Here is a 13,109-nt window from a genome sequence, read left to right on the forward strand (position 1 = left end):
AAAGGGAAGCGGGGGAGTCTGCAGAGTTTACAAACAGTATGTGAAGAGGTAGCTTGTAACCGGAGCGGTGCGGAATGTCCCTGAAGGAGCGGGAGCAAGGGGGGGAGAAATGAAGAAGTTTGGTAATTTAACTTCCTGGAATCATGCTTTTTAAATGTCTCTTAACAAGGCACAGATTATGCCTTGTAAAACGTGAACATAATGCCTCTGACAGTAAAAGGGATACGAATACCAAGCTCGTTCTTCCTACGAAGCGCTCACCATCGCAGCCACGCAGCAGCTGCCTGTAGAGCCGCACGCACTTGAAAATGAAGCCAAACACAGCTGCCTCGGGTAAAAACTGCATCCTGTGTTGTATTCTCAAACCAAACAGTTCAAGAGGTTGCAGTTTTGTGGATGTATTTCGTTTCCTTTGCACCACAGTAGCAACACCGGCATTCCCAACCCACCCAAACAGAAAATCAGCCCAGTATCTGTGTTTTGTGATAAAAGGTGTCCCTGGTTTTAGGTAGGGGTGGGCTGTACTGCTCATCCTACAGGATTATAGACAGATAATAAATGGGGTTTGTAGTTAACCAGAGTGAAAACCCATCTATCAACTAACAAGACCAAAGCTTAGCAACCCAGGTGACCAATTCAGAGAGTTTAAGCAGCTCATTCAGCTCTGCCTGTGGAAGGGCATCCAAACTGCAGGCACAAGGTAAGACCCCACAAGCTCATGTGCAAAAGGAACATCCCCCGTTGCAGACTGGAAAATTCAAGGTGTCCAATATTCAGTCCGTTTCCTTTCCAATATAAAGGCTAAAATTCTTCTAAACTGAGCTATCAGCTACCAGTGTTATCGGTAACTGATGAGACTTAGGAGCTGGGATAGGGATGATGATCACATCTTTTGGGTGTTTTTAAGACTTCTTCATCCCTTAAGCTGGGATTTTCAATGTTCCCATTAAAATGTCCAAGATAAAGACAGATCTGTTGCTTCTTCCCCTTGTTTTTAAGGTTTGAAGCTACACACACGCTCTTGCCTACCACTATGCTTTCAGCTCAAGTGGCCATCCAGAAAGCAGACTGGACATCCAGGCACTTACGTTCCAAGTGTCACCCCTTGTTACGTGTGCTTTTTCTGGTTTATATCTCAGAAGACAAATTTCCACCCCAGGGTACCCTTAGCTTATGAGAAACCGCTTCAATCCACATGAATGTCCTCATGGAGGTTTTGAAGAGGTCCTGCCCTCCTATAGAGCCTGCTGAACTGCAGGTGGTTAGAGATGAAATTACCCAACCCCTTCCCATTAAACTTGGGCTGAAGCAAAACAACCACCCCCCCCACTGGAACAGAGGCAACAGTGCTTGAAGGAGCAGATGGAGTTCCTTGATTCTGGGTAATATCTTAACCTAGCAACTTCAGTGGCTGCCCACGTGTGATGGAGTTAAACACAAAGAGCCAGGCACCCTCATCACCAGAGGAGCCTGTTTCCAGTAGCTGCTCATGGAAGCAGGGAAAACACCTGTACTGTTTCTGTACTTTCCATCCAAGCACACTGTTCACTGCTCACCTGAATGGCAGCTCCCACAATAGCTATTAAAGCCACCTCCTGCTTCTGCCCCTTCCCTGAGGGTTGTGCCACTTGTTTCTGGCTCAAAGCACCTCCTCTATCCCACTGCTTGTTCAGAGGCTGGAAGACCCTGCTCCTCTCTGGTTGCTATTAATTCAGCAGCCCATTCCTTTGGGACTGATGTGCTCTTACCAAACTCTGTGAGGATTCGAATCTTGGCCTCTCCCATCCTTAGTCATTGAGGACGAGACATTGTAAGTAGTCCACATTCACAACTGGCTCATAAGAGAGAACACAAAAGCAATTAATCTTACTGATAGTGCAAAATCCCTCAGGATATTCAAAACTACGACTCACAATGAAGCGTTGCAAAAGGATACAGTAAATCTCATCTGCCTTTGTACCACAATGGTAATGCACACGGAGAAAACCCCTGATGCCAAACAGACAGCGGTGGCGATGGAATTAGCTATTGCCACCAAGAAAAGAAACCATGCCGTTGTCACAGTGAGGCTTTAAAAGCATCGGCACAATGTTCAACAGCTGTCACAAATGCAGGAAGAACAGAGAATCCAGCAAAGTAGGTGATGGGCATGGGTGAGCTCTGTAAACCCACAGCTCACCCATGCCCCGAGGGGGGCATTCCGCTCTAGACTTGCCCTTCCCTACACCTCAGGAGCTTGTAAGAAAACCAGAAGAGTAATAAAACCCAGGCTGTGTGCAACGAGAACAGCATGTGAATGATGACTGGAGGAACAGATGAAGAAACAATTGACATTGTTTTCCTTGTAACATGAAAAAATTAGGGAGAAACCAATGAAATAATCATTCAGAAAATGAAAGTATGCTTTCCTGCACAACAGTAATTTGATTGTGGAACTCATTGTTATGAGACGTTGGAGATGCCAGATTACAAGTGGATTTGATGGAGTAGAGGAAGTAAGAGCAGATGATGCAGTGAGGGCTCTTAAAGCACTGGGATGGAGATGCAACAGATGAGCAAGAGCCATGAGAAGGGATCAGAGATGCTGATTCACGCTCTCCTCTTATTCTTCTGTATGTAACAACCACTGGTTACAGCCCAAGTGAGATGGGTCTGTTATGAGTGAAAAGCATAAACTGAGAGAGCAGGATGTCCATGTTCCCTGTGCTTGATCCCAGCCAACTGCAGGTGGTGCTTGGGACCAGAAAGCTCAATGGTACTAAGGGCCTCTTATTCCTACAGCCACCCCCCACCCCCTTGCCAATGGGAAAACAATAAAAACTGCTGTCAGTCCTCCAAAGCTCTCACAAGATTCAGCCTCTGCGTTGTGCTGCCACTTACAGACCCACTTTTCTTTACTAACCAACCTGCCCAGGTTTTGCTTCATTAAGTTTCAGATCAACCAATGGGCAAGTAAAATCCCTCTTGGTCTTCCGAGTTGTCTGTAACATCCAAAATCATAGAATCATAGAATAGTTAGGGTTGGAAAGGACCTTAAAATCATCCAGTTCCAATCCCCCTGCCATGGGCAGGAACACCTCACACCAAACCATGGCAAACAAGGCTCTGCCTCTCATTACCTTCTAGCATCGATACTGGGCCTCTCATAAGGACTCTACCTACATGATACGACTGAAGGTAGACATCAAACTCAGCAGAAGGTACTGAATTGAGTAACCAGAAATCATCTCCCCTGCAATACAAAATGCAGGAGTCACCCTTCCCAGAAGCTCAGCACTGCAGTCTTCCTCCAAACCACCTGTCAGATGTGCAAGTTGTCTGCTGTTTCCTCATCTTCCCCTCCCTTATGGAATTCTTGGGTGTTTCAATACTTCCACGAGACTTCCTATACATAGAAAACAATGTAAAGCTACCCACTCTTGTATTTGATGGTACCACAGCTCAGACAATGCTCTCCACTCCCAAAGTGGCAAAGGTTAAACCATTTAATGACACCACGTTCAGTTTTTCCCTCCCACTTGACCATCACTCTCAGCCCCCCCCCATTTCCTTCCCTGCAGAAGTTACCAGAAATCTTGATCTTGACTCATATCGTGCTGTTACTCATCCTTAGTCATGTTACACCTAGGCTACTGAACTATCTGCCTAAAACATTCCAGGAACTCCGCAGCTCACTGGAGCACTCTGGGTCTGGAATGCTTTGGCCAGAAACATCACATTTTCCAGGAAACGGATGATATCATCCCATTATCTGTCAGCTGCGCTGCACTGCCCATCATCCCGAGTTTCACAGCCCTCTGCTGATTTACTCTCATCCACCCACTTGACTCCAACGTTCGCAGACGCAAGAAGCTGCAACAATTCGGGTTAAATTCTGCTGGTTTCAAGTATATAGCTAAAGCCATCAAATGTACCCCTCCAGGTTATCTTTGCTTTCCTTGGAGAAGAGGATGGGTGAGCCCTGACCTCCTTCAGGACTCTGGAAAGGCTGTGGTCCTACACGTTTGATCAAGCAAATCTGTTCACATCAGAATTTCACTGCAGCATGAGCTTATTGCATGAATAGCTGCCAGAGTTCTGCTGAGCTAACTTTGAGCACAAGGTCTGGGGAGAAAAGCAGTAAACTGGGGACTGTTTCTTCCCCTCAATATTTAAGTCAAACTAATAGGAAGAATATCTCTCCCTACAAATCTTGCCTTGCTTCAATGCTCAGGGCATCACGACTGTGCTGCACCAAACATGGCTCTTCCATAGCAAGAGACCTGGGAGATGCAACAAAAAGGACTTGGCAAACATCTCTTGGTGGCTGCATTTTGCAAAGGCACAACTCACTTCAGAAAATCCAGTTGTGAGAAAGGCAAGGACACGGGACCAGATCAGTGAGAGCGGGAAATGGGTTTCTAATTTCTTATCTCACAGGGTTATGGGTTTTTGGGAATAACTACATGGAGTTTACGAGTTCAGGAAAACTAAAACACAATTATTACAAGCAAGCCAAATGTTCTGGGTTTCCCTTACCTCGTAACAGCAGCAGCATCTGGATTCTTGCAAATGCACAAAATGACAGGGAATGGTGAGGAAGCCTGTGATTTCCTTTGTGGCCTTTTGATTCTTCAATCTTTATCTTTCCCCCCTACAGAAGTGTGTGCGTAGAGAATAACCTGCCCTCTGATCAGGACAAGAAAGACTGCATGCTCAGGTGACAGCAGAGATCCTGCTTTTTGATCACAGGTTAAATTAAAATATCACTGGGACAATGATAAACGAAGCATCATCAAGCAACCAAATTGGGGCAGCAGAGCCGCTGCACCTACCCCGCTGCCACCTTTCCAGAGATGCTATGCAGGACAGGAGGAAAACCTTGGGAAAGCGCCGGAATGGGATAATCCACTCAAACCCCTATGCTGCGAGCACACAGTGATCCAGCATACCGAGTTACATCAGTCACCAGTGCAGCCACACAGCTCAGGAACATCCCCAGCACACAGCTACACAGAGCAACGTGGCTGTAAGAGTGTTTTCTTACACGTCCTGTTGAAGATGCCTGCACAACCACCAGCACCAAAGAGCAGACCGTCACTGTATTTCATACCACACCTAGGGCTTGCATCAGGACAATGAACCCAGCAGCTGTTTTAAGGAGAGTCTGTTTAAATTATTATTTATGGGTGTATTGCATCCTCCAGTTTTTTGTTTCACCCTCTTGGAACAAACTCCTTATTCACGCTCCTACTGTCCACAGCTTATCTGGAGAGCTCCCCTGCCACTTGAAGCCAGCTGGTGTGACTGTGAGCAAAACACAATGATTCCTATTCTGGATCAGCTTTTACAGTCCCACCCTGGAGGTCTTCCTCCGTTATCGCCAACTCTTCCTTACTTCCTTTCAACATCTGGGTAGCTCTCCTGAGGCTCCACAAATAAGTGTAAGTGCACACTATACATCCTGTTCCCCCCCCCTTCCCTCCATGACATACTGTAATGAATACAGAAAACACATGCCCCAGTACAATTTGTTATCTCACGCAGAGCTATTAGCATCGTCTTCCTTCCCTAGATAGAGTCAAGGCAAGCTCATAGACAACTCTTCCAGGTTGCACACGCCACATGTCTCCTCACTCCTTCTTCCCCTCTCTTCCTATTAGGGGACTATCCTTCCTGCTTACCAAGCTCAAGTTAAAAGAGCCCAACTTATTCAGATACTGATCTGCCTATCCTATAATGCAAAGCAGCTTATTAGAGTCATTTAAACAACTCAGAAGTCATATAAACCCAACAGATTCCACTGATTCCCCCCCCCCCCCCAGCACTACAGCACCTTAGGATTCCCAGTAACAAAGAGGTAATGGCACTGATGGAACATTGGAAGCTCTCCAGCCTGTCTCAGCTGAGGAATAGAGGCATTGCCCAGGGCTCTCATAGCTTACACCCATCACTGCAGGACAAGGGGTGCAAATCACCTGTTCTGCAATCTCAAGGGCTAACTTTACTGTGAACGCAACAGATTCATTTATGCAAGGAAACCAAGCTTGGACACACGGGTCAACATGCATTCTGTCCTTTTTTGTGTGTTAGAAGCTACAAAAGCTGCTGATCTCTTCCAGCTCCAGCTAGACTGGTTGGCCCTTTCATGCAGGCAGTACGTGCTTCATGTTTTCAGCTCTTGAGATCACTAGATCCAGCCAGTGGCTGATGCAGGTGACAATGCAGGAGTCTCCTAACATGGGCTATTCTTTGGCTCTTGGGAGTTGGTTTTACACACAACATAGAAAAAGCCTTCCTAATACAGGGAAGCTGCTGGTGAATCAGAGTGGTTGGTACCATCTTGCTTCTCTCCTGTCTCAGACCCAAGCCAGAAGCCCACCAGTGTCAACGGGAAGGCGCACTGGCTTCGCAAGGCTTTGGCATAAAGCCTTGGTACAGAGAACTGATTGGGGTCAAGTTTGGGAAGCATGGAGGTAGCTGACAGATCCCAGAACATGACAAAGCACTTAGAACATTTGCATACAAATGCTATTTTCTTATTGCTTCATTCACTGCTCGTAAGTCTTTTTAACACACCCTTCCATTCTGCTGTTACAAAAAGCGTGAATGCAAATAAAGTGCCTGAAGTGAACTCAAGCAGGGAACAATCCATAGGGATAATACAGGGAAATGTGCCTAGGTTAAAAAACCCCAAACCTCAGTAAGAAATAGTGGCTTGAGGGAAAAAACCCTTGGGATTCAAACAATTGTAAATACACAGCCCTGAGTTACAGGAGCCAGAAGGCAGAGCTCAGAATGCAAATGTTCAAATAAAATGGATGCTAATTAAGAGCAGGCTCCATTATAGAGATTATACATCATTAAAGACTCGACCAGCCCCGAACATTTTCATCCCCACACACAAACCAGCAAGCTACAGAGAAACACGTGCGGTCTGAACCCATTCGTTTCTCGTCCCTCCTCACCCCCATGGCCATTACACATCTCTTGTGTTTAGTCTGGAAAACTCAGGGTCAACCTTTGTGGGGAGCCATGAGAAAGGAGTGGCCACGGTGGGGCCGGATGACACCAAGCCCAGTCCCTCGTGGGCAAGGACCGTGTGAGATCCAGCACCGATTCCCAGGCCTCCAGTGAGCCGCCTCATTCTACCTAGTGAGAGAGCTGCAAACCCAACTCAAAAGCCATGCCCAGTGACCTTGTTGAAGGATTATCTGCAACATCTCCCCCATTCCTTGCATTTGTGATGAAAAAAGTACTTTCAAATAGTAGAAATGACAGGGTTTTGTCCAGATAAACGAGCTGGAGAGACTGAGCGCTGAGTTCCATGGATACAGACTGGTATATCATTCGGGACAAGAAGTGCCTTGCCAGATTTTAGCCCTCGAGAAGTAAACTTCGATGTAAGAAAAAGAGTATTTCTCAAGTCATGGCCTTGTCTTAGTCCCATGATTTGCCTTCCTATTGCCACCTGTTATTTTGAGCACAGTTTAAATACAAGAAGCACATAACCAAGTGTTATATAAACCAGACAACATTTCTCTACTACTAAAAGTGCCTCTTAAAAGCATGCAGTTAGTCCAGCGTTCTCTACTGGACTCACTTGATTTACTACAGTAGGCTGAACCCAAAGATTTTTCTGAGCTGGAGAATTACCTTCCTGTTGAACACTGGGTCTCAGGCCTCTACAAGTCATGTCCAAAACCAGGCAGACCTCTTTTCTCGTCACATTAGGTCACTCTTTAAGACTTCTACCTCAAGACAAAACAATCAATCAAAAGGGAAAAAAATAGACTTGACACATAGTCCCAAGTTGTATTGCCTGAAGAAAAGCTGCTGGTATCAGCTATAGCTCAGCAGAATGAGTTATGGAGAACCAAGTTTGGATAACTTGTGCTATCCATGAAGAGTCAAGAGCTTTGCTTTACAGCTTCTCTTTGCACAGTAAGAAAAAGTACTGGTAAGTGAGTGTAGACCACACAGCCTCTTTGAAGCAAGACTGTATCAATGATTTACACTGAATTCAGTGCAACGCTTGCAAATCTGACAGTAACTTAAACATTACCAGAAACCATAGCTTCTTTTAACATAAGCAGCCCAGTGATGCAATCAACAGCAGTTTTACTCATACAGATGAGCCTATTGTGTATCCCTAATGTACCTATAAAGCTGCTGCTCTTGTTTTCAGCACGACGCACCTTTTTCACACCACGTTGAGACCAGGGAACAACCATTTTGCTCCTGAAACACATGCAGCATGGGACTAAGACCAGACACGTTTTCATCTCTGTATCTGCTGGAGACTTTTGTTCTTCTGAGTTTTGCTGTCTCCAAGACAAAAAGCAAACTGAGTCTTTCTTCCGAGTACATAGGATCACCATTCAAGGCACCACCAAAAGAAGACTGAATGTACAAATTGTGACTTAGAAGAACATCAGAAATTTTGTCGAGACACAAGGAAATCAGTCATCACGTTGAGCTGGTTCCTTCTTCTCTCACCCCAAAGAGAACAAAGCATCATTTCTTTCAATTAGCTAACAGTAAGTTTTCTTTGTATGGTAGGTTGTTACTATTACAGCTATGAAGGACTCAGATCACACAGCATTACCCCAAAGAATGAGTAATGGTCTCATTTTCCACTTCCAATATGTTGTAAGAGCCAAGGGCAAGCCACTGACACTACAGTATTTGGACTTTCAGTTTTGCCTTCTGCTCCTGTCAAAGGCCCACTGTTGAAAGCCTCCAAACAGGACTTTATAAAAGCGCCTTTACAAGGTTCAATAGAAATTCAAATGAACTTATTTCCTTTGTGATGGATTTCTGAGTCATGTCTTCTCAGGGAGGGGAGAGGAAATATAATCAGAAAAAGGGATTACTCCTATTCTAAAAGAGAGAGCAGATCTACACTAGTCATCCTTTATCTTGTCATCTTCCTGACCACAGTATTGTGAAAAGCCCACAAGCAGAAACAGCAAGAAACATCAGTGAAATACTGTGCTCTTTATATTATTAAATCCTGCAATAAGAAGGAAGGGAAACTATAGTACCTTTCAACCCTGTCTTTGTTACACCACACCTTCTGGAAGGGATGGTACACAAAGCATTATGCAAAACCAAGTAATTCCTGGTAGCGCAGGAAGAAGCGTTCATCAAGTAGCAGAGAACTACCATTTCAGTGGGTCCTTCTTCACTGACCTGACAAAACCTGGAAGAATCTGCCACAAGAGCACAGCTGTCCTATGGTGGGACATCAAACAGTCCTGCTACCCCCTCCCATAAACGTCTTCATTGGGCTACACCATAGCTCCCAAGACAAGGAAGTTGAATGCATGAGGAGATGGGTGGTGGGGTTGAAGGAAGATTGTACCTAGTCCAGGTTCCTACCAACATGCCAACAGGCATGCAGCTTGGGTGGTCACAACTTCCAAAACTCATTGGTGCCCCTCTGCAACAAGTAGTGATGCTGCTCTGCACTGAAACAGGGGGTATGGTTTTATCTTCATGGCTTTTGAACTCTTCCCTTCAAGAAATGCTTCCTGGGAATGTGCTTATCTGGGAGCTGGCTGTCAGCACACCAGATACTGGAAAAGTATAGTGCTTTCTAGTAAAAGTTTAAAAAACCCACCTAAAACCAAATCCCTTTTTCTCAGTAACTGAAAGGAAGGCTGATCTGAACATCTAATCTGCACATTTCCTTTGCTTTCCATTGATAAGAAAGAGTACTTAGATGCGAGGGTGTCAAGCAGTATGAATCATCTTTAAAGTATTCAGTTTAATTAGACAAGGCTAAAAAGGTTTAAACAATGTCACTGAAACCTAATTCTCTGTATTAACCTCTGTCATAAAGCAGAGGAGTGAAATCAGTAAAAGTGAAAAAGTGATGGTTTAGTTAAGCTTATTTGTTACAGCCACTGCTCTTGAACAAAGTGATTTCTATGGCCATGAACCTCCATACAAGAAGTCAAGGTCGACGATAGCTATATGTCACTCTAGGGAAAGAACTGTACTGTAACCTCCCCTCTGTGCGCTGCAGGAATAAAAGGCAGCTGTGACTACCTACTTGGAGAATCGACGTTACTTAAAACATGACATCTCTACGGTGCAGTATGTTCTGGTAAGACAGATGAGTCAAGGGAACTTCGCTGAGCATCAGCTCATCTCTTGCCTTTAGGAGAAATCACTACACAGAGATCAAGAGCAAGCAGTGGAGCTGTACCCAGACTTCATTTATACTCTCTAGTAAACCCCAAAGTTTTATAATAGGATACAAAACAGGTATTTAGGATTTCAATTCAAAGTACATCTTTTTTCTTGCAGAGTAATTGATTTTGCTGATGCTATATTTAGGAAAAAAAAGATGGAGGAGGACATGGATGAGGACAGGAAACAAAAGAGATGAGGCTTTAAAACCAAGTTGTGCGTTTACTTCTGCGTGGACAAAAAAAGGACAGCACTTAAATGCTGTCTCAATTCACCATCAGGACAACTTTATGCGTCAATGAGAGTGTTTCTTCCACCACCAGCTCCGAGTATGGCTCTTATGCATGGAGAATTTTTAGGGGTGAGCAATCAGAGTAACCTCCAGAGTTTCTGCCTTTGGGGCACTTCTGCTTGGAGTGCTTGATGTTCTCTTGACCTAGGAGATAGGTGGGAGGGAAAAAACCTCAAATAATCACCCCAAACCAAAGTCCATAGATTTTTAGTGTTCTTCTCTGGGCAACCAAGGGCATTGCTTCTTCAATACTTCATTCACAAGAGAAACCTCCAAAGGAGGTTTGGTTTTATAGTGCCTTGTCAGAATCAAACAGCCTCAGTGAAGAACTGGTGGGTCTATACCATGCAAATGCTTGATAAAGACATGGCATAAGAGATGACAGCCATAAAAACAACGTGGGGAGTGAGAGACATGAACTCTTTAAGCCTGATTTTAAAGAGGAAGTCTGAACAGTAATCGTTCACTACCTCCCTGATTATACAAGAAAATGATATCATCAGCAAGATGAAAGACTGTACAGAGAGACAGCAACATTCATTACTTCCCAGCTGAAATCAGAAAGACTCAACCTGGAAACAAAAGCTCCTCTGCGGTAGGGTAATTAAACACAGAAGTGGCTGAACAGAAAAGGCTTTTGATTTGCCATCATACGGACCTTAAAGGTGCATTCAAACTTCTTTCCTGAAGGTGAACTTTCATCCAGTTACTGGAATAAAGTATTTGGTGCAAGTAGATGGAAGTGGGAATTTCCCTTCTGGTCTCCCACTACCCACTGAAGAAATGGGACCTGCCCACACTGAGGTCAATACTTATGGCTGTCTATAAGAGGCAAGGTCATACCACCTCCGGTGCTTTAGAGCAGCATTCTTGCCTGGACAACACCTTTGCCCACAGCAAAGGCCATGGGATGTTAAGCATGACACTTCTGCTAGAGAAAAGAGCTATTCCTACTTGCTGGCAAGGTACATTTCTCACTAGCCACAGGCAAAGAGTTTTTGTGGTGCAAAGCACAAAGTATTACACAGTCCAGATGGAGCTCATAACAATGACAACCAAATTCTCACTGGAGGGATACAGTTTTGCATGGCATAATTCACTACAAGTGAAAACCAGGCAAGCCAAGAGAAAGATATAATCTAATTATTGCTTGTTTCTCAGGACTGAAGGTGAGGGGGAAATTTAAAGGCAAACAATGCTGTGTTGCTCAATACGGAATGCTGCAATGGAAAGAGGTGAAAATTACAGTGCTGCAAGAAACATGTCAATTTTCAGTAGATATGGCACTGACATATATTAATATTCCTGACAAGCCAAGAATGTCAGATTTCTAAGCACAATATGAATCACATCTGAATTAAGAACAGCTGAGCCTGCACAACAGATATGTGTATTTATGAAGCACAGGAAATACTAAAAGCCAGCAAGTTCAGCTGTATATACGAATATAACTAAGAACTGTTAGACCACATGTATCTGGTAAAAAGCCACTTTATTGACAAGATAACTATAAACTAACAGAGAGACAAGATATTGAACATCTGGGCAAGATGTAGGGGGCCATTAAAAATGCCCTTTAAAACAAGGGGTCTGCTCTCATGAAAAGCTGTTCTCTCACTGAGACAGAAGGAAGGCCAATGGATTGCAAAAGCAATTCAAGCTCAGCAAAGCTTTTCGTTGCTCAAAATGGTGACTTCAAGAGTTTTGGCAACACATCCTGAGGGCAAAAATAACCAGTGTTGTACCCAAGCTTGGGAAGGAGGAAACACAAAGCACAAGAACGGCTCAGTTAGCAGCAGAGGTTACCTGAAGCTATTTAACACCTAAGACTGAAATGGCCCATACCTGGATCACCTTCCAATGAAGTCTGATTTAGAATTGTTTAAAGTGTTTTCTAATACTGATGAGACTCTTCAAGAAAGCAGTTTCATGTCATTCACTTGGACATCAAATTAAAAGCAGAGTCACAGGATGTAGTATGAATAATGCAGAGATGTCACTGTAAGATTTTGTTGTGCCCTTGCTTGGTTTGATTCATTAAAATAGTAACTGAGAAAGACGTTTGCTAAGCATTTTTGAGTCTTAAAACAACACCACAAGATAAATCAGTGAAACATTGGAATGGAACACTGGGACTGAAGTAAATGACAATGCAGGGTAAGATATTCTGGTTTTATAAAGTATTGATTCCTCAAGCCAAGCAAGCGGATGAAAATAAACCAAAGAGGAGTCCTGAGCTGTATCACAAACACTACCACCACCTTGGATTGCTCACTTTTATTAACAACACATCAAGAGCAAACTCAACTACACGGCTCAAAGGTGTCTTCTCTCCCCCAACCACCACTCAAGGCACGTGTTATAATTATCACTGCCACCTTGATTACTATATCCCCCCAGCCTCGTCCTCTTCACTGTTTTGGTTTTCAAGCTATTTTGCCTTCCTATGGTGAGGAAATGGTACAGAAGAGGCTGACAGCTACCAGAAGGAAAATTAACTCAATCCCAGCCAAAACCAGGACAAAATTAATGCCCCTGTGCCAGGCAAAGGACAGAGGGCACAGCATTAAGATTGACACACATATCCCCAAATAACAGTGATGGCACATTCCACACTTTGAAATGACAACAGTGAATA

The sequence above is a fragment of the Pezoporus flaviventris genome, unplaced genomic scaffold (genome assembly GCF_033815535.1).
Source record: "Pezoporus flaviventris isolate CSIRO_AGI_PZ_B2104156 unplaced genomic scaffold, CSIRO_AGI_Pfla_v1 ptg000006l, whole genome shotgun sequence".
In the NCBI taxonomy this organism is placed as follows: domain Eukaryota; kingdom Metazoa; phylum Chordata; class Aves; order Psittaciformes; family Psittacidae; genus Pezoporus; species Pezoporus flaviventris.